This window comes from Oryctolagus cuniculus, chromosome 6 (genome assembly GCF_964237555.1).
Source record: "Oryctolagus cuniculus chromosome 6, mOryCun1.1, whole genome shotgun sequence".
In the NCBI taxonomy this organism is placed as follows: domain Eukaryota; kingdom Metazoa; phylum Chordata; class Mammalia; order Lagomorpha; family Leporidae; genus Oryctolagus; species Oryctolagus cuniculus.
Window position 1 is genome coordinate 13,901,907 of NC_091437.1, and position 23,150 is coordinate 13,925,056.

A 23,150-nucleotide genomic window follows, 5' to 3' on the forward strand; every position below is an offset into this window, starting at 1 on the left:
AGTGTTGGCTGTGTGGGACATTGGGGAGTGAACCACCAGATGGGAGATCTCCCTTTGCCTCACATCTTCCCTACTTTCCTGTATTTTTCTTATAAAGGCCTCTTCCCCATGCTTCTAATTCAGTGTTCTGCTGCTTAATAAGCACCAACCCTCCAAAAAAAAAAAAAAAAAAAAAAAACCCAAGTATATGAAGAGTTAATAAAGTTGAACAAATTTCTTTACTGATGAACTTTTCAGAACTCTTTATCATTCGCTAAGGTAGGTATATCATGTGATATATCTCACATATTTGATTGGAGAAATTTGAAGAACACAGCACAGGAGTAACACTCCATAAAACATTCTCAAAGGCTCACCTACTGCTCGAGAACTGGCTCACGTACCTTACCAGTGGCGTCTTCCTTCATGTCCCTAGGAGACTCTGAACATGAACATGAGGCAGATCATTGGTTCCTAGGGATTCCACTGCATCAGTGATAGTAGTTTTTATTTCAAATGTAAGTGTTGAGTTCATGAGTAATAGTAGGAAAATAAAATAAGTCTATTTGTTATTTAATAAATATTAACAATATTCTAGACTAGAACAAGAAGAGAACAATCTGTTTAAGATTTATTTATTTATTTGAAAGGCAGAGTTACAGAGAGGCAGAGGCAGAGAGAGAGAGAGAGACAGAGAGACAGAGAGAGAGAGAGAGAACTTGCATCTGCTAGCTCACTCCTGGCAGCAACAGCCAGAGCTGGGCCAACCTGAAGCCAGGAGCCAGGAGTGTCTTCTGGGTCTCCCACCCAGGTGCATGGGCCCAAGTACTTAAGCCATCTTCTATTGTTTTCCCAGGCCACAGCAGAGAGCTGGATCAGAAGTGGAGCAGCCAGTTCATGGACCGGCGCCCATGTGGAATGCCGGCACTGCAGGCAGCAGCCTTACCCACTATGCCACAGTTTCATCCTCATCACCTGAATTTCAAAGGAAAACTTTTTCATACTAAGCATTCAACTGTCAAAAACAAATACCCATAACGGCCAAGGAAAGATCAAAAAATATAAATTTTTTAAATTATTTCCTCCTCCCTCTCTTCCTTTCTTCCTTTCCCTTCTTTCTCCCCTGCTCCCTCGTTGACAAAGGCATTAGACTGGCCTGAATAAGGAGCTTACTGGAGTAAGCAGGTCTGAGCCCTGATTAGCCTTGTGCTTTGTGGCAGGGTGGGCAGGGGTGGCCAGAACAGCACCAGAGATTGGCAGGCCGACAGACTGCATACAGAGACAGTGAAACATTGGAAGTCGGGCTTCTCAGAGGAGGAAAGGACACAGCTAGAGAGAACTCTGTGGTATTGGTTTACAACTGGATGCATCAATGTAAATTCAAGACTTTCAATAAATAAATATTGAAGGGCAGAAGAATCTATCACCTCAGAACAGTCCACTATAACATAAGGATTATTTCAAGCCAAAGGCAGTTAAGATGGAAAAGCAGTCATGCACCACGTGATGACGATTCACCCAACCATGGAGCACACATGTTGGCTTTTCCATAACATTATAATGGAGCCGAAAAATTCTGTCCTGTAGCCATGCTGGAGCCACTGTAACATCCCAGCCCACTACCTACATGTCCAGGGTCACGCCGGTGTCACAAATCTACTGTACTGCCCGTGGTATCAAAGTATAGAACAGGGACTGGCATTTAGGGCAACAGTCAAGCCAGCAACACTTGTATCCCATACTGGAGGTGCCTGGGTTTGAGTCCCAGTTCTGCTTCCCACCCAGCTTCCTGTTAATGCACACCCTGGGAGACAACACGTGATGGATCAACTACTGGGGTTTCTGTCACCTATACAGGAGACCTGGATTGAGTTCTGGCCTCCTGTCTTTGGCCTGTCCCAGTCCCAGCAGCGGCAGGCATCTGGGGAGTGAACAGCAGATGAAAGATCTCTGTCTCTCTGCCTTACAAATAAAATGAAATGAGTATTTTAAAAGTGTATAGCACATACAATTACGTACAATACATAATATTGGATAAGGACAATAAATGACTACATTATTGGCCTATGTACTTATTTTACTTTTTCATTTATTTATTTATTTGACAGGTAGAGTTATAGACAGTGAGAGAGAGAGACAGACAGAAAGGTCTTCCTTCCGTTGGTTCACTCCCCAAATGGCTGCTACAACCGGCGCTGTGCTGATCCGAAGCCAGGAGCCAGGTGCTCCTTCCTGGTCTCCCACATGGGTGCAGGGGCCCAAGCACCTGGGCCATTCTCCACTGCCTTCCTGGGTCACAGCGCCGGCCCCTACTTTTAGTTATTTTAGAGCATACTTCCACTTAGAAGAAAAGTTTTGCTATAAAATGATGCCAGCCAGCACCGTGGCTCAATAGGCTAATCTTCCACCTTGCGGCGCTGGCACACCGGGTTCTAGTCCTGGTCGGGGCACCGGATTTTGTCCCAGTGGCCCCTCTTCCAGCTCTCTGCTGTGGCCTGGGAGTGTAATGGAGGATGGCCCAAGTGCTTGGGCCCTGCACCCCATGGGAGACCAGGAGAAGCACCTGGCTCCTGGCTTCAGATCAGCGCGGTGCGCCGGCCACAGTGCGCTGGCCGCGGCGGCCATTGGAGGGTGAACCAACGGCAAAGGAAGACCTTTCTCTGTCTCTCTCTCTCTCTCACTTCCACTCTGCCTGTCAAAAAAAAAAAAAAAAAAAAAAAAAAGCAGGATGCCAGGGTCAGCACCGTGGCATAAAGGGCAAAGCCGCCACCTGCTGTGCCAGCATCCCAAAGGGGCACCAGTTCAAGTCCCGGCTGCTCCACTTCCGATCCAGCTCTCTGCTATGTCCTGGGAAAGCAGTAGAAGATGGCTCAAGTCCTCTGGCCACTGCACCTGTGTGGGAGACCCGGAAGAAACTCTTGGCTCCTGGCTTCGGATCAGCTCAGCTCTGGCCACTGCAGCCATTTAAGGAGTGAACCAGCGGGTAGAAAACCTCTCATTCTCTCTCTCTCTCTCTCTCTCTCTCTCTCTCTCTCTCTCTCTCTCCATCTGCCTCTGCCTCTGCCTCTGCCTCTGCCTCTCTGTAATCCTGCCTTTCAAATAAATTTTAAAAAATCATAAAGAAAAAAAACAGGATTCTATGTTACACCATCAGTAGCCTCATGCATCTCATGTTTCCTGAGTCTCTTGATGGCATCATTTTCTCTTGCACTTGGTTCAATATCATGTTGTTTTGTTCATCATGGCCCTAGGAGTATGTATGTGTATGTGTATATATCTCCTAGGTATATCTTGCCCCTAGAAGCTATGGCCAACATCTCATCATGAGGACATCCCAGACAATTCAAGTCAGGCCTACTCTACAAAATAACGGGCCTATAACCTTCAAAAATGGTACGACCAGGAAAGTCACAGAAAGATCAAGGAGTTGTTGCAGATCAGAGAGGAGAGAAGGGTATTACGTGGGAGCAGCCCGAGGATGAGGTTGGATTCTTTGCACAAAGGAGGTGACGAGTGGCGACATTTGAGCCCGATCTCCTGCAGAAGGGGCTGAAGGAGCCCTGTGTTCCAGCCTGGCCCGTCTTCTGTAAACTTGAACCATGTTTCCCTCCACCACCATCTCCCTTCTAGTTCTGCAGCTGTTTGACTTCATGGTCCACAGCCCACTGCCTGCCACCCCCTCTATGCCTAGAGCACAGTGAACCTTCTAGAATGTGTGTGGAAGACAGGAGAGGAGGGAGAGAAGGAAGGCAGTCAGAGTGACCCCTGGGCCCGACGGTTCAGTTGGGCTACTCTCTAGGATGGGGCTGGGCCATGCAATGACTGTGGAAAATTCCATCCTTGCCTCCAGAGGACAGAAAAATCGTTGAACTGCATTTCTGGACCAGTTTGTCATTAAGCTGGAAAAAGCTATTTTGTTGCCTTAATTAGTTTTATTGTTTTGACATTTTAGCTTTTGAGAGGTTTTGTGGTGAAATTCAAGTACAGTATTCCATTGCCACTGGAGTCTATTTTAATGATTATTATACAATTGAACCTGCTAATAGGAAATATTTTTTTTCTCCAGAAAACAAACAAAATTCACATAGGAATGCTCAAGGGCCTCCACTCTACTCTAAACCTGTGTGTGGTGTTTTCCTTTAAAATAGAGAAAAAAAAAAGTGGGGGGTGGTGTGGGGAGGATTAAACTATACTGGGTTCTGCTGAAAAACCCTCCAAGGAAGTTGCGGTCAAACGGACAAGTTAGGGAGGCAGGGCGTCTCAGGAAGGGGCCTTCTCCATCCTATTTAATTCCCGGGATTAGAACACGTACTACTAAAACAATGCATTCGCCATTTCGTTCAGGGTCATCTTTTTATACGGCGCCTAAAGCTTTGCTTCCGTCTCTTACACGAGGCTCTTCCTGGGACTCTGTTCTTGGTCACCAGACTCCCACACGCTGCCAACCACACAAAGCAGATTTTGCTGCTGGAAGAAAAGCCCCACCCATCTGCTCAGGAAGCAGGCCTGGGCTCCCTGGATGACCCCAATCGGGCATCGTCTGTCCTAATGGGAGCTGCAGCGTGGTACCCAGAGGCATTCCAGTTACAAGAGCGTGGTAAACAATTAAACCTCATTTCCATTTCACAATTAGGTTTCACTTACATTTTACTGTGATTTTTACACGCATCAAAGGCTTTATTTCACATCTTTACTAAATCCACAAACCGTGAATTTAAGCGTCCCATATTTTTGACATGTTATTCCACATGCTAAATGTCAGGAGTCTACATTTGGTTGAACAAAGGCTAAGAATTATACAAGAGTGTGCCCAAATTGAAATGAAATGGCTCTGAAATCTAAAAGCGAAGCTAAATCATTCACAGCGGCTTTGTAAAAGCCTGAGAGATGAAATGCAAATTTCCTCCGGTGTTAAATAAAATATGTTTAACTCGTGTCATGTATTCTAAAGATCTCCTTGGCAAGACTTCTGAAGGGCTGTCAGTTTATTAGGACACAGACGATATCCATCAATTGGAAATCAATACTTACTGCTGGGTTCTAATTGTAAATTACTGCGACAATGCAGGTGGTAAATAGTCAGGGCATTTCCGGCTAATCGTCTGAAATGAAATGGGGCTGATTTCCAGTACATGGGTTGGGAGAGGCTTTTTCTTTCCCTATAAATTTGCTTTTAATCCTCATTTTTTTGGAGGGGTTTGGCTTTCAGAGAAAGCTCTCTGGATTGTTACTTTTCAAATTCTGCAAAACAGTGCTCTATGAATCCAATCTGATGATGTTCATGGGGAAGGAACGTGCATTTATGTTTTATTGGCACAGATAAGAAAGAGATTTTTTGCCTCTTTACTTTCCTTTTCATGGACACTTTACTCCCAAATATACAACAGTGCGCATTCATTGGCCTTTTAAAATACTTTCTATACAGAATTTCAAATGCTTTCCTTTTTCAAAGTTCCTCATCCTGACTTAATGTCAGTATAACAAAATATTCCCTTTTTGTGCAAAAACACAAAAAAGAATTTTATACTCAGTGAAAAGGCCTGAAACTTCACAGAGAGAACAGAGGCTTCCTTTTTTCTTTTTGTTAAGTACAGGTTGTCTTAGTTCCCCCACTAACATCTACCACTATGTTATTTACAGTGTAATCATTAAAAAACTTGGCTCTGCTTGCCTCATCAGCAGAGAGAAGGATTCCACCTCCAGGACTAATGCTTTCCACTCCCTATTTGCATTAGGTCCTTGGGGCTTTCCCGTTACCTGGCTTCAGGCCAGCGTTCAGTCAGTGGCCATCCACCATGTACAAGGCACACATTCAATAGCCACTACCCTTACATGACACAGGATCTACTAGCAAAACATGAAAACGAAAAACGACGTCCAATGTGGGAAGCAGTAGGAGCGAGGTGTTGGGGCACGCCAGGGAAACCTAAGGCCAGAAGCATCACGCAAACCCTGAAAATCGTGGCTGGGTAGGGGGAGCAGGGCAGAGGGGAAGGAGAGACCTAGAGTGACTCTCCACTCCGCCTGCTAGTTTCCCAGGAAGAGATGACGCAGTAACAAAGACTAAAAGTAAAAAAATCAACAGGAACTCAGAGTGGCCGTGACCGTGCCTCCGCTTTGAAGAACTGAGGACATGGAGCTACACCCTTGACCCACATTCTGCAGAACTGAGATTAGCAAAGCGGTGATGAGGGCATGCTGAGAGAGCCTCACACGCCAGCAAGCTCCCAAGATCCTCCCTCTCATTTTTGGCAAAGGCTTCAAAGAGCACCCAAAGCCCCAGGAAGTTATTAACAATTTATTTTTAGTGCATGTGCAAAATGTTAATTCTACTCACATATCCTAGAAAAGTTTGGCATGCAAAAAAATAAATAAATAAACCAAAGTTGGGTCAGCACTTGCTGTACCTGTTGAGAACTGCTTGGGATATTCTGATCCCATATCAGAGTGCCTGAGTTTGAGTCTTCGCTCTGCTCCTAATTCCAGTTTCCTGTTAATGTGTAGCATGGGAAGAAGCAGGAGAGAGCTCAAGGAGTCAGACGCTGCCATTGCTGTGGGAGACCCAGACTGAGTTCTAAGTCCTAACCTTAGCCTGTCTCAACCCTGCCTGTTGCAGACATCTGGGGAGTGAACCAGCAGACAGAAGATCTCTCCCTGTTTCTCTTTCTGTGCCTTTCAAAAATATAATAATAATAATTTTTAAAGACCTTGGAAGCATTTTGAGCCATCAATCAGAGCTCTAATCAATTGCCAATAGAAAATATTCACACAGATACATATGTGCACATACTAAGACATACCAAGACATGTAGCACACACATACACATGTATATATATCAAACACAGCCATTTGCAGGCAATATACACACATACACATGAAAACACATGCAGCAACAAATATGCAGATGCAGATACACACATAAGCACACAGAAAGAACACCACTTAGAAATATCATCCTCATCGTGGCACAGCCTGACCATATACACTCTACCTTCAATTCTCTCTCACTTACACTATTTCATTAACCTTTACCAACCCAAGACTACTGAAAACCAGAAAACGGTGCCTACGTCTCCAAAGCCCAGATTGCTTTTCTATTCCAACAGGCTGTTCTGCTACTGAGTGACATTTTCACGGACTCGATCCTTAACTGAAAAGCAAAGACAGGAGGAAACAATGCCTGAAGATTTGGGGAAAGGAATGCTAGAGCAGGAACAAGATCCCAAACGCAGAGCTTCTCTTGGAACCATTTTAGAAATGTTTATTCCACTGTTGTTTAACAACTGGAATGCTAATTTAAATCTTCCACTAGGGTAGGGTAGACCATTTCTGCTGCTACTCGTCTCTCTCTCTCTCTCTCTCCCCCTCCCTCCCTAATATTTATTTACTTGAAAGATAAACAGAGACATAGAGAGATCTTCCATCCAGGAGTTCACTCACAAAATTGCTGCGACAGCCAGGTCTGGGACAGGCCACAGGCAAAGCGTTTTAACATATGTAGGCACGTGTACATCAAAAATAAAAGGATGGACATGAGCATTTCACTCTATAAGGTACTATAAAATTTAAAAAGTTGACTTTGTTACACATTATCATCTTGCAGAAATAATGGTACCTTAAAATCATAGAACTCTATGTCAGACCTCAACTGACAGAGGTGAGCAGTCCTGCCTATGCAAATATATATCCTCAAACAGCTATATTCTGATCAGCTTTGCACCCTCATCTATAGGTTTTGCTTTTCCCTTACCCACTGCTTAACCAGATCCCAGGAAATCCCCCTTTAGCAAAGGGTTTTAGGTTGACAACAGTGTTGCAAAGCTGAGAAGTACTTTCTAGATCACATGCAGTTTTTGTAAAATGTAGCTTTACTACCTTCCTATAAATAAGCATTAACCTCATCTACCAATAGGTGGATAGTATTGTCAACCTATGCATCTCCCCCTTGTTTCCTTCATAAATTCATCATTCATGCATTATCACCTGTTGTTTTTTTTTTTTCTTTACCATTCCTGGCTACAAGAATAATGATTATTTTCAGTGATGAGAGACACAAACTTACAAATTGGATATGGTAGCAGTTTTTGTCCATCTGTCATGTTCGTAAGAGACTTGGCAAATGCCAGTCTTATATTATTCAGTGGTGAGACTGACAGTCTTGTGGAGTCAGAAATGGATACAGTAGATTCAGCTGCCATGTCAAATCAGATGGAAAGTCTATCATTGTTGGGATCTGAATAAGGATGCAGGAGTCAGCATTGTGGTATTACGGTCTCTAGTTGAAATCAAGTGATAGAAATTTATAACTTTCCCAAGGTGTCATTTATCTACCCGTGGTTCTGTGTATGAGTTACTCAGCCTTCAAGTGCTGCATTTCTACAGTGCCTAAAGCCATGAATCTCCAAACACAGCACCCACAGTGCAGCCAGGCTTCACATGAACTGTCAGGTCAGCTCCACACCAGGTACGTGCAGGGGATGGGGTCGAAGCAAGGCTGAATGGCACACTACGAAAGTAGTACAGTCACTGGTAAATCATCCTTAAACTGAGAAATAGGGTGAAGAATCTCCACAGAGGCCTCCACCTTTGGGACAAATTCCATGTCCTCATTTAAAGTCCCATTTTATTCCCCAAAATAGGAGCATAAGCTTTTTTTAAAAAAAGAATCCTGATGATAAATCATTTTAAAAAGTAGTCAGAAATATAAACAGTAGAGTCCAGTTCTGGTGGGGTAGAAGGTTAAGCCCCTGCTTGTAATGCTGGCATCCCATATGGGCACGGGTGCGAGAGCTGGCTGCTCTGCTTCCAATCCAGTTTCCTGCTAATGCACCTGGGAAAGCAGTAGAAGATGGTCTAAATGCTAGGGCCCCTGCACCCATGTGGGAGACCCTGAAGAAACTCCTGGCTCCTGCTTCGGCCTGGCCCAGCCCCTGCTATTGCAGCCATGTAGGGAGTGAACCAGCAGATGGAAGCTCTTTCTCTCGCTGTCTCTCCTCCTGTCTCTGTAGCTCTGCCTTTCAAATAAATAAAACATAAACAACAGTTTTTAAAAATGTGAATAATGATCCTAGCTCCAAGAACTCCTTGATGGAGTTACAATCATAACAAAAAAAAACAAACAAAAAAAGATATCCAACCGTGTGAATAAATGCATTTTGGTCTATAAATATGGTGAATCATAATAGTGCTAGAATAACTGCTTATAAAAATTTTAATGACAAAATACATCACATTAGGTTAAATTTCTCAGGCTATAATACTATATCCATAAAATAGCCATGTAGGAAAACATGGAAATAAAATAACCAAAATATGAACAGTGGTGGTTATGTAATGTAGACATACCAGAGAATGTTTCCTTTTGCCTCACCTATTTTCTGTATTTTCTATGATATGCATGCAACTGCCTTCGTACTCAAAGAAGTAAGAGGAATTAAAATTAAAAGCCTTTAAATTGACCTGTTCTGGTGATTGGCTGGTAAAATATTCTGTGTATGGACTTACAAGCTGTGGTGGATGCTGCTTTGTAACAAATACCCTTGTATGCATTTTATGAAGGAAACATGCTCTTTGAGATTTCTTAAGTTTGAACAAAGAAAAGGACATGGACAATGACGCAAAGGCTTCTGCTCTTTCCAATCTTAAGGGGTGAAAAATAACCATTTCCCTGGCTGTGACCCCTACCTGTCCCACTTCCCTGTGCATCTCTGGCCTGGCCCCCAGGCAGGGGGTACCCCTGCTGGGCAATGACTGACCCTCCTACTCAGTGACCTGAGGCCACCTGGGAATTTTGGACCTACTCTATTCATTTTATTCGTCATCCAAACTTTGGCTATGAGACATGTTGCCATCAAGCTAACTTCACCCATGGGGCTCCCTTTAGCTGTAATCATTCACGCTGGCTTTCAGTCTCCTCGCCTTTATCCCCATCAGAAAACTTCTCAAGGCTCCAGTCTGGCAGGGAGATTAGCACTGAGGCCTGCTGCTTCCATCAGTGTCCATACGTCACTAGGGCCCATGACATAATGCCGGGACAGGATGGGCCCCAGTGACTGCTAGTGACCTGCTGCTGTGGTTCCCCAAGGCCACAAGCATTTTCCAGAAGCCGCATTCTTGTTGGTGTCATGCTTTCTAAAATGCCAGCTTTTGCACTGGTTTTATAGCAAATTATACAACAGGTCTTCAAACAGTTCATGGAAAACGTGCCTTACCAAAAAAAAAAAAAAAAAAAAAAAAGCATAGACTTAAATTTTTTTTGCATCAAAATAAACTTATCTTTGAATTCCCTTTTTCCATGCACTTTGTATCTCTCTTTACACAGCCACACCTTTGCCCAAGAACACACACACGGTCCCGATGGCCTAAACGGAACATGAACAAGATCCTCATACTTTGCAGGAATTGCTTGATAAATACTCGGTTATACTTTGGTGTCAATCAACAGTCTGTGTGTGTGTGTATCTGTGTGTGTATAGCGAAGGCAGATGAAAAATTGCTTTTCAAGCTGAATTTTGTACAACTAAGTTTACTGTGTTCTATTTATACACATGTGGCTATCTGACACTAGGAATTCCTCCATAGGAATTAAAGATAAACCTTCAAAATTTAAGGTTGAGAATCACAAAAGTTGACCCTCACGTTTTTGTTTCTTTTGGCCAGCTACAGGTGATGAAAGCAGACCAGTGTTTTGCCCACTCCACCTATTCAAGTCCTCCAAGGGTTAGTAGAGGCTGACTCAAAACCAAGAGCTCCATCTGCATGGGCCAGCTCACCCATCAGATGTTAATGTCTTCTGGAAATACCCTCACAGACACACACAGAAATAATGCTAGCCAGATATCTGTGCACCCCATGGCCCAAATTAACCATCACAGATGGCCTGGGGCTACCTTTGAATCCACTTCCAGACAGTGTGATGCAAAGTCCAGATGCTGAGCGGCGGTTTTTTCCGGATACCAGGTCAGTTTTCTTTAGTCATCACTTGACTTGGTCCTGTACCACCGCTTCAGATCCGAGCAGTTTTTATAGCTGGTTTTCTTGCCTTAATTGTGTATTTTTCCATAAAGACTGATTGTTCAAATATATCCCTAAGACCATGGAGATTTGTTTTAAGATTTATTTTTACTTATTTGAAAGGCGAAGTTAACAAAAAGAGAGAGGGAGAGACAGAAAGAGAGCTCTTTCATCTGCTGCCTCACCCTCCTGTAAGGTTACGATAGTCAGGGCTGGGTCAGGCCAAAGCCAAGAGCCAGAAGCTTCATTCGGGTAGCCCATGTGAGTACAGGGGCTCAACTCCTTGGGCCCTCTCTGCTGCTTTCCCAGGCACATAAGCAGGGAGCCCAATCAGAAGTGGAGCAGTCGGGTCTTCAGCTGGCACCCCGCCCTTATGGCCTGCCGGCATCGTAGGCGGTGGCTTAACCAATGGTGGTCACAATGTCAGCCCCGAACATGGAGATTTATTACTCTTCAATTTGTGGTTATTTGGTCTTTTCACCTTAATCTTGTAACTGAAATCTAACTCCTCTTTGAACTTGAATCACTGGAGAAAATACTAGGAAAAAATATACCTAAGTCCTTTGTGCACTAGCAACATACAATTTCTAGCATGGAAAACAAGCCACAAATTTGGGCAATAAAAATTTTTTTGGATATATTAAGTGCCTTATCCTTTTTGAAATTTAGTATCTTACTAGTGTATATCTTGCTTTGGGTTGTTTGATGGCTTCTTGTGGCCAGTTCTACCTCTCCTACTCATCAGGAAAACCGATGCACCTTTGTTTAGCTACTGGACTTAACAATGAGAGTGAAGATGGATAAAATATGCAGACCAGTGACAGAACCAGGATCGGTCAAAACAAAAAGAGGAATCTGTCTTTTAAGCAGAACTGAGATGCACATCTATCCCTAAAACATAAACCAAATGCTAGGAGGCATGCCCAGTAACACTGCTGTCTGAACTTGTCTGAAAGATGCACTACTTCATCCTAAAAGAATTCAGTTGGAAAGTTGTGCGGAACTAGAGATAATGCATTCGGAATCACTGACAAGCAAATGTGCCTTCAGAAACTGGCTAAGCTTGGAAAAGGGGAAAATGTGGTGCAATGGCTGAGAACCAAACACGTGGCTCTTGAAAAGCAATCAGCACCATGCCCAAGGTTTAGAGCAGAATTTAAAGCAGTGGGGTCCAATCCTCTCTGCCACTTTACTCCAGGAACTTCGTAACTGACTGAGCCTCGCTGAGCCTCGGGGTCACTGCGGGCAGAATGGGGCAAACAATCTCTCCTCCTTCCTAGCTCGGCTGTGCAGAGGAAATGAACACAGGTAAAGCCCCACTGATACCACTGAGGAAAGGACCTTGCAAATGTCCGTAGTGGACAAATGCCACCCTCTGCGTGGCGGATCATAGAAACAGGCCTTTATTTTGGATTACAGAACAAATAAGCTGATCAAAGAAGCTCTGTGTGTCTCAAAAGCAAAGACTCTGTGAGGCAGCAGAGTAAGAGCATGACAAAGGAAGTCAGCAGAAGCAATTTAGAAAGCAAAATTAGCTGGCCAGAGTAGCTCAGCCCAGAAGCAAAGAAATATTACTATTGTGAATGGAATCATGCAATAATAAAAGGACTTCCGCTTCCTTATATTTAAGGATTAGAAACTGCTGGGGGTGTAATCTTCCTCTAACAAGAATTCAGTGGAAACTCTAAAACTCCCTTCAGGCTCACCAAAAGGTCACAGTTATACTTTGACCTGTACAAGAAAATGTTCTTGCAAAAGTGTGTAACCAAACATAAGTATTTTAAAAACCACTAACCCATGAGGAATAATGGTGAAAGGGCAGTGCCTCTAGGGCTCCATTTAATTGTTTCTTTCTCAGAAAGAGAGAATGAGAGAGAGAGAGAGAGAGAGAGAGAGAGAGAGAGTGGTAGAGGTATCTTCCACTTGTAGGTTCACTCTCCAAGAGCCTGCAATGGTGAGGGTTGAGCCAGGCTGAAGCCAGAAGCCAGGAGATCAAACTGGGCCCCTCATGCGGGTGGCAGGGACTCAGGTACTTGTTGTCTCCCAGGGTGAGCATGAGCAGGGATGTGGAGGTGGGAGCAGAGCTGGGGCTCCAGCCCAGGCACTCTGATATGGGATGTGGGCACTCCAAGCAGCACAGTAACCGTTATGCTGCGCTTGGGGTTTTGATTAGCGCAGGAGACATGATAAGAAATTGTCTGCTACTCAAGATGTGCTTTGCAGATCTGAGAACAGAGTGTGGATGCAGGGATTGTTGGGAGGCTACAGAGCAGGAAGGCCAAGACGACTCATGAGAAACATAATGGACCTGCTTCCCCAAGACCCTAGTAGGTCAGTGGGTCTCTTTGGCTTTTCCTGTGTTGGTAGAGAAACAGAATGTGCTTATTGCTTCAGATGCATGATCCTCTCCAGAAAAGCCTCACAGGGAACACGCAGGTCACGTAACAAGAGTAAACTCTAGGGGCTGGCGCTGTGGCGCAGCGGGTTAACATCCTGGCCTGAAGCGCCAGCATCCCATGTGGGCACTGGTTTGAGTCCCAGCTGCTCCACTTCTGATCCAGCTCTCTGCTGTGGCCTTGGAAAGCAGTAGAAGATGGCCCAAGTCCTTGGGTCCCCACACCCACGTGGGAAACCCTGGGGAAGCTCCTGGTTCCTGGCTTTGGATTGGCACAGCTCTGGTCATTGCGGCCAACTGGGGAGTGAACCAGCGGATGGAAGACCTCTCTCTCTCTCTTTCTCTCTCTCTGCGTAACTCTGACTTTCAAATAAATAAATAAAAAAACTTAAAAAAAAGAGTAAACTCTGCAGTTCAGTGAACAAACAAGCATACATAAGATCCTTAAGAAAAATGAAGTAATTGAAGAATATTCACTTGGATATTAACGTAGCAGGAACAAATTTCAGCACCCTAACCTCAGCTGGGCCAGAGCATAAACTCTGTTGTCTATCAGTCAAATTATCTTTGCTCTGTGATCACTCACCCTGCCAAGTGGCAGAAGACACAACAATGCCAATTCAAGGCACAGTATCAGTCCATCCAGATGGCTTATTTCTTCAGATCTATTGACAGATTGAAGACTTTTTCCAACTGACTCCTCCATTCTCTCTGCTTGTCTTTCTTCTCCAAAGAGAGCTTACAGGAAAAAGACACCACATCCCAGTCACTGGCTGCTTGCCGCTGAGCTGCACAACCCCAGGGACTTCTGGAGGTTACCGTCTGTCCGCCCTGAGGTATGCAGAGATCAGCCAGAGCCAACCTGCACGTGCACACACTCTGATGCTTCCTCGTTCTACATATGAAGCCCTCTGGATCCCCTTGCTTACTCCTAAACATAGTCACACCCTCCGGGCGAAATAAGGATCTAGGCTTCTCCCTCTTCTGCATTCAATCCAGTCACACGTCCTGTCCGTGGGTGTCAGGACGAGCTGTGCTAAAATGCAGCCCCTTGGTATTTGAGAAAATAGCAGATGCAAGAAGCCCACCTCACCTTCCTCCCCTTTCTCCATGAAGCAGGTCCTTAAACCAGGAAAGACTTTCTGCCCTTCCTCTGGAGCAGAACACAAGGTGCTCATGGGAGAACTGCCTTCCCCATACCCTGCGGCACGGAGAGCCCGAATCTGAGGGGATGGGTCACAGAGGGGAGAGTGAACCAGCGGGCTTTGCCAAGTTTTCCCTAGTTTACTGCCACTGGGGGCCACTGCTTTCAGAAGCCCTCCAGGAACAACGGGCAAGGTAGGAAGCCTTTTGCCAGGAAACCCCCAGAAAACACGTTGTTCAATCTCGCCAGCCTAAACTCAGTCAGGCAGTGCTATGGATTTGCTGGTTTTTTTCACCAGTCCTCCCCGCAGGGCTCACTTGTTTGGATCTTGGTGCCCAGAACGGCTTCACTGCGAGGTGATGGACCCTTGAAGAGGTGAGGCCTAGAGGGAGGCGCTAGGTCCCATGAGGGCACGAGCTGACAAAGGGTAAGGGGACTTCTCACGGGGCCCTGGTAAGTTCTCATGAAAGCGTTGCCATGAAATGCTGAGACTTGCCCAGCCTACTCTCCGTCCGGCTCGCTATGTCCAAATGTGATTTATTCCGCTTGCACGTGATCCTGCCATCTGTGGTGAGGTCCTCAGCAGAGCAGAGCTGATGCCAGCCAGGAGCATGCCTCTGCAGCCCCAGAGCTGGGAGCTACAGACACCTCTTTTCTCGATCGTTCGTCTGCCTCGGGCATTTCGTGATAGCAAGGAAGAGGTGACTCACTCCTGAGTGCACGAGGTGGGAATGGGACCGCATACATAGTCTAGGCTTCATCTGTCTGCTGTTTTCTCCAAGTCCCATGGCCTTATGGAGCAGATTAAACACCCACGTGAGAATGCGGGCAGTTACTGCACAGCAAGGGAAGAAGCGGTGGGAAATCAGACACAAGATCCACACCAAGAGTAATGCACCATCGTGGTGAACAGCTTAAGTTCTGGAACCAGACTAGGAAAAACATCTTGACCCTATTCATTGCTAGACGTGTGACTGTATGCAATTTCTTTAATCCCTCTTTGCCCATCTATGATATAAAGATGGTCATCTTACCCACTTTCCAGGATTATCGCCGTAATTCAATAAACTCACAAATATAAGACACTCCGAATGGTGCCTGCTGCATGTGTATAATCAGAACGCATTAGCCATTCCCTCTTCTGATACTGACAAGTCTCCAATTCACAGGTCTATTGGTTCACTCTGCTGCACACACTGAGAAGGTGATGATACTCCAGGTAGCCCAGATCCATCGAAGAGGAATTTACAGATGCTATTCATTTTAGGATCCCACAGAGAGTAAACTCAGAGCTTGGCTTTGTGGGCCGGTTTCTCCAAGTCTCACTTCTCCTCCAAGAACCAGCTTCCCCGTAGGTAGAGGGCAGGTTGCACGTACCAGGCAGAACGGCAAAGAAAGGAAAACTCTGGTATTTTTCTCCAGATTTCCTACCCCAGCACATATTTGTGAACTTAGTCAATTTTAAAGAAAATTTTATTCATTTATCTTACTCATTTGAAAGGCAGAGCGACACAGAGATTGATCTTCCATCTGCTGGCTCACTCCCCAGATGCTCACAGCCAAGGCTGGGTCAGGCTGCAGCCAGGAGCCAGGAACTCTAACTGGGTCTCCTGAGTGGGCAGCAGTGATCCAACGACTTGAGCCACCACCTGCTGCCTCCCAGGGTGTGCACTGTCAGAAAGCTGAACAGTAGGCAGAGAGACTCAATCTAGTGGGTATCCCAAGCAGCAGCTTAACCCGCTGCACCACAATTCTGTACCCCAACTTTGTGACATTTTAAAACTGTGGTTGAAAGGGGCCCATGCCATGGTGCAGTAGGTTAAGCCTCTGCATGTGGAGCCAGCATCCCATATGGGCACTGGTTCGAGTCCCAGCTGCTCCATTTCCAATCCAGTTCGCTACTAATGGCCTGGGAAAGCAATGGAAAATACCCCAATTGTTTGGGCCCCTGCATGCACATGTGAGACCCAGAGGAAGCTCCCGTCTCCTGACTTCGCATTGGCCCAGCTCCAGCTGTTGCAGCCATTTTGGGGAGTGAACCAGCAGAGAGAAGACCTCTCTCTCTATGGCATAGCAGGCAAAGCCACTGCCTGCAATGCCAGCATCCCATGGAAGCAGAAGTTTGCGTTCCAGCTGTTCCACCTCCAATTCAGCTCCCTGCTAAAATCCCTAGGAAAAGCAGAAGATGGCCCCAAGGTTTGGACCCCTGCCACCCACATGGGAGACCCAGATGAAGATCCTGGCTCCTGGCTTTGGCCTGGCCCAGTGCTGCCTGTTGCAGCCATCTGGGGGACTGAACCAGCAAGTGGAAGGTCTCACTATCTCTTCTCTCTCAGTAATTCTTTCAAAATAAGTAACTTGGCTGGCGCCACGGCTCAACAGGCTAATCTTCTGCTTGCAGCGCCGGCACGGCACACCGGGTTCTAGTCCCGGTCGGCGCACCAGATTCTGTCCCAGTCTCTTCGCTCCTCTTCCTGTCCAGCTCTCTGCTGTGGCCCAGGAGTGCAGTGGAGGATGGCCCAAGTCCTTGGGCCCTGCACCCTCATGAGAGACCAGGAGAAGCACCTGGCTCCTGGCTTCAGATGGGCGCAGTGTATCAGCCATAGCGGCCATTGGGGGGTGAACCAACGGAAAAAGGAAGAGCTTTCTCTCTCATTGTCCACTCTGCCTGTCAAAAAAATAAAAATTAAAAAAAAAGTAACTCCAAAAGAAAAATCAAGATCATAGAATGAATTCCCTTGAGAAAAAAAGACATTTTTACGGCCAGGGAAATGGGAAGTTGATGGTAGGAGGTCTGGCTAAGCACATTTCTGCTACAGTGGTTTGTTGTTGGTTTTTTGGTTTTTGTTTGTTTGTTTTTTGACAGGCAGAGTTAGACAGTGAGAGAGAGAGACAGAGAGAAAGGTCTTCCCTCCATTGGTTCACCCCCTAAATGGCCGCTATGGCTGGTGTGCTGCGCTGATCCGAAGCCAGGAGCCAGGTGCTTCCTCCTGGTCTCCCATGCGGGTGCAGGGCCCAAGCACCTGGGCCATCCTCCACTGCCTTCCTGGGCCACAGCAGAGAGCTGGACTGGAAGAGGAGTGACCGGGACAGAATCCGGCCCCCCGACCGGGACTAGAACCCGGGGTGCCGGCGCCGCAGGTGAGGATTAGCCTAGTGAGCCTACTACAGTGTTAAGGATGATACTAACAACCTGCACTTCACTCTGTAGTTTACCTCTATCCCTCCTGGTGGACCCTGCTTTACACAACGCCTCTTAGCAAATCATATACATAGAGCTGTCTCAGTAAGTGGTTTTTAACTCCTAAAGTACTATTCATCCAGGATACACTCAACAGGGGTCTAACAAGGATATTGGCCAGTATTTTCATTGGAGATGATATACGCTGCAGATAAAACTTGAGGATAAGTGGATCAACTCACTGCCACTGGAGACAGACAATCAAGAGGCAGGGGCACACTCCGAGCTGACAGCCACCCGCCCTACACATGTGCTTTCAGAAGATAACTTTCAGACAACCAAGGTGGTTTCATTTTTCAAGACCCGGATTACACGGCCTGAACAAGATCTCAAATATGCAAATTAAATGTACACCAATGAGATTTACTTCACAAAGGAAAAGGGAGTGACTGGACAGAAGAGATGTTCAGGAGAATAAGGAGCCATATTCCCCATTCCACTGCCGGATGTGAAACGGAAACAATAATATCTACTCCATGCGTGATGTAAAGACGGAATCCAATAATGTTTATAACCCCTTAGCACAGTTTGTGGCATAAGATAAAACTCAGTAAAATGTATAGCTCTTATACACTCTAACCTGCCATTGGATGTGCTACATGAATACTTCCAGGGGATTTTTTACCATAGCCACACAGATTATAAATAACCCAACAGAACAACCACGTTGGAATCTTGCTCCTTTGTACTATGATCCCATTGATGACATGTTATCAGTCGTATTAATGATCACCATGCTTTCCCTTACACAAATATTAAGCTTTGCTTTTTAGCCCTAGGCCCTTACTCCTATGCTCATTAACTCTCTACTGTTGTAAAGTCATTCTCTGCCACTCTTTATGTTTGCTCCTCTGGGTGATTTTATATTAATAAGAACCCCTCGCATTTAGCAACCTTGCCATGAATCTTGGTATACCTTTGATCATGGGTTGAATGCGCTACAGCCCATTCAGCTTTGAAATTAAGCCATAAGAACAAAAACACACCGTCTGCAGGACTTCCATGGTATCACTGCAAATCCCCTTGGGGCCTTTCTACTCTTGTCCTTTCACGTGCTCCACGCCCCTGCAGAGAGCCTGTGCATCACCCCCGCACCGGCGCTACCCGGGGATCCAGCTCCCAGGACTCAGAACAAGGACAGCCCCTGCCAGGAGCCTCTCAGGCCTGTGTCCACGTGGCATTAGTGTAGATCCCCGTGTAGACGTTTATAACTGTGCCAGGCCAGGAAATCGCCTTCAGTCATATTCCCTTAAGCCACGTCTTTCTGAGCATGTTCTAAAATCTTCTTAGTGGAAGGGATGAAATTCTAAATAGCTTTCCTTAACTCCCTGGATGAGAAGCACGCTGTTATTACTGAGTCGAGTGCTGATACTACCGATAATATAATGCCCATTCTCCCTCACAGCTTTTTAAATGTTTATGTATCTATTTATTCAATAAGCCTTTACTAAGCCTTTTCTGTTTTTCGAGATAATAGAAATACAATATCGTACAGTGCAGATAGGATCTGTGCCCTTAAAACCCCTAAGATCTAGTGTGGAAGACCAGTAATTTAACAAGCAATTATACGTGAGAGCAATAAACTCTGCCATAGAAGACACTCAAAATTACGGTAGAAGCACACGGCACTTCACGTGCAGGAAGCCGGCAGACGTCTGCGAAGGCATCCAGGTGAGTGAAGGGAAAAACAGTGACGGCAGAGAAAACAGGGCCGGCACATGCAGAGACCTACGAGTTCCTGGCACAGGCTCGGCACGCAGTAAATGCTCACTACACACCGTGCTGACGCGGCATACTGAAGGGAATGAAAAAAATTCTCCACGGCAAAATGCAAGTGGACAAGTAGGACGATCGAAAGACGAGGCAGATCGGACTTAACATGGACAATGTGAGAAAGGCCACATCATAAAACTCACATAACGCAGTCAAAGCACCGTGTTTTCAGACAACGTAAGGCCACTGAGGAGTCTGAAGCCAGACAACGACGGGGTCAGATTTTCATTTTAGGGATGCTACTCTGAGTGCAATGTGGAAAGTGGATCAGGAGCGATGCAAGAGGGGAAGACGCAGTTTTCAAGTCCATGGAGCCAGGACCAGCAGAGGCAGCAGCTGGAGCAGCTGCAGCCTGCGTGCTCTCCTACCCACATGCCGTCCGCTGCCCTTCCCCTGCCCCAGGGTCTCTTTCCACCTTCCTCCTGCTCTTCCTCCTGCAGCCTCCCTTCCTCTCCTCCGCTTTCCCACCTGTCCCTCGTGTTCTGCCCACACCCCCACCCCACCGCCTACGCTCCCCAACACAGCTCCCCCCTTTCCCCTCAGTTGCCTCACACCTGCAGTTTTTGGCTTTCACCCCGAACCCACCACTCAACGTCCAGCTCCCATGAACGCTGCTCGAAGCCACACTGGTGTGACTGAAGGTGGAGTCAATGTCACTGTCACCACCCGGCTCCTTATGCATGACAAGGAAGTTGGCAGCATCACTGGAGAAAAAGGACAGTCTATGAAGATGTGCAAGGAGAGCAGTGCACGTATCGACACCTCACAGGAGATCACCCGAGAATTAGCACTTTGGCTGGACCCACGGATGCCACCTTCAAAGCCTTAGCCACAATCACTGGCAAACTGGAAGAGGAACCAGCAGCTCTATGAGCTACAGCACCAGTGCCAGTCAGCTCCGGGTTCCCTGAGGCTGGTGGTCCCTCTGGTGGGCAGCACTCTCTCGTTGGGAAAGGTAGAATGAAGATACAGGAAATACGAGGGAGTCCAGGGGCTCAGGCGCAGGTAGCAGGGGACATGCTCCCCGATGCAACTGAGTGGGCATCGCTATCTCTAGCACTGAGCAATCCATCACGAACGTGCCAAGCAGATGTGCGCGGTCACGTTGGAGACTCGCTCAGGAGCTCCTGCAGGACGTAACCACCCTGTACCAGCCCAAGCTGCCCAGCTCTCTACTCCCCTTCTCAGGTGGTCTGGACAAGTACAGCACAGGCAGCGACACCCCCAGCCATGTCCCTCAACCCTGACCTGGAGGGACCACCTCCAGAGGCCCTTATCATTCAAGGACAGTATGCCACTCCACAGCCAGATTTGACCAAGCTGTACCAGCTGGCAATGCAACCGTCTCGATTTCCCAGGATGCCTGGAAACACAGGACTCAGGGCAGGTCTGGATGCACCTGCTCAGACCACTGCTCATGAACGCACCACTGCAAACAATCTGACTGGCTGAATAACCGGGTGCCGAGGTGCCAAAACCAGTATCTGTGGGACGTGTGGGGTGTGGATCAAATGTGCGACCCCAGAAGAAGGATCTACTGATGGGCAGATTACCATCAATGGATCTGCCGCCGGCACGACCCTGGCTCCGTATCTAATCAAAGTCAGGCTTTCCTCAGAGACGGGTGGAATGGGGAGCAGCAAGAAAAATGCAGACTCATCCATAAGCCGCCTCCGCTGTGCGCCACCACCCGTGATCCATCTGTGTCATTTCTGAACAGTCAGCGATTCCAGGTTTTAAATAGTTTGCAAACTTTGTGAGTCTAAACACTTTATCATCTACTTGAGATTTTTTTTTAAAGTGTTTTCATTCCTTTCTCTGTTCAGCTGCTAGTGCTGAGATCCATATTTAGTTTTATAAATTTCTCCCAGTGTCTGTTTTTGTTTTGTTTTGTTTTGGGTTTTTTTTGGCTCATGTAAATCTAAGAGTAGAATATTAATGTACTTCACTTTAGTTCTCTGGTGTCAGGATTTTTTCAAAAACTTAAAATATGACTGCAGCTTTTTCTTTGTGAAAAGAAAAAAAACGCTAAAGACCAATCCAGTCAAGAGGAGACAGTGACTGGACTAAGATTTAATGGGGGGCGGGTATGGTGGCACTGTGGCATAGGGGGTTCGATTCCCGGCTGTTCCACTTCTAATCCAGCTCCCTGCTAGGCTAATGGTCTGGAAAAGCAGCAGAAGATGTCCCAAGCACTTGGGCCCCTGCACCCACACGGGAGATCTGGAAGAAGCTCCTGGCTCTTGATTTTGGATCAGCCCAGCTTCAGCCACTGTAAAAATCTGGAGTGTGAACCAGCACATGGAAGAACTCTCTCTCTCTCTCTCCCTCTCTATCTCTCTTCCTCTAACTCTGCCTTTCAAATAATTAAATAAATCTTTTAAAAATATTTATGGAATGTTCTCCCTGATCGGTGACAACTGACTGAACACCACAAAGGAAACCTGTTGAAGTGAAATCGACACTATGTGAAACGGTGACTCGATCAGCATAGCCCTGACTGTTAATGAACAACTTAATACATTATCCCTCTTAGTAGTTTTTTTGTCTGTTCTACTTAATATGACTGGTTTAATTCTGTAATTAATACACAGTTATTCTTAAGTGTTGAAATTTAACTGAAATGTGATCCCTGTTAAACGTAAGAGTGGGAATAAGAGAGGGAAGAGATGTACAATTTGGGACATGCTCAAGCTGACTTGCCCCAAATGGTAGAGTTAGAAACATACCAGGGGACTCCAATTTAATCCCATCAAGGTGGCATGTACCAATGCATCTCACTAGTCCAAGTGATCAATTTCAGTTCACAATTGATCATAATGAAAGGACTAAGAGTCAAAGGGAGCACATAAACAGGTCTAGTACCTGCTAACACTAACCGATAGAATAAATAAAGGGGAGAGTGATCCAACATGGGAAGCGAGATACTCAGCAGACTCATAGAATGGCAGATGTCCTAAACAGCACTCTGGCCTCAGAATCAGCCCTAAAGGCATTCCGATCTGGCTGAAAAGCCCATGAGAGGATTTCAGGCATGGAAAGCCAAGACACTCTGGCAAAAAAAAAAAAAAAAAAAAAAACAAACACCTAAATGAAAGATCTCTGTGAGTGAGATCCCAGTGGAAAGAACAGGTCTTCAAAGAAGGAGGTACCTTTCTCTGAAGGGAGGAGAGAACCTCTACTTTGACTATGACCTTGTCTAAACAAGATAAGAGTCGGAGAACTCAAGGGGCTTCCATAGCCTTGGAAACTCATGACTGGTGCATAGGGAGATTACTGATGCCATAAACAGGAGTGTCAATTTGTAAAGTCAACAACAGGAGTCACTGTGCACTTACTCCTCATGTAGGATCTCTGTCCTTAATGTGCTGTACATTGAGACTTAATGCTATAATGAGTACTCAAACAGTATATTTTACTTTGTGTTTCTATGGGGGTGCAAACTATTGAAATCTTTACTTAATGTATACTAAACTGATCTTCTGTTAAAAAAAAAAAAAAAGAAGAAGAAATTATCAATTCCCAACTTGACTCTCACTGGGATTAAACATGACAATAGGTCTGATCTGATTTCATCATCATTTAAAAAATCATCTATTATTTT

The 23,150-nt window shown here is 45.8% G+C and overlaps 1 long non-coding RNA gene and 1 pseudogene across 10 annotated transcripts in view; one reads left to right on the forward strand and one right to left on the reverse strand.

Annotated features, from left to right (window-relative positions):
* The window catches only part of LOC103347857 (uncharacterized), a 371,873-nt gene that overhangs the window by 190,917 nt on the left and 157,806 nt on the right, over positions 1 to 23,150 (reverse strand). The gene's annotated exons all lie outside the window — the stretch shown is intronic.
* Positions 20,151 to 21,262, forward strand: LOC100354594 (poly(rC)-binding protein 2 pseudogene; annotated as a pseudogene).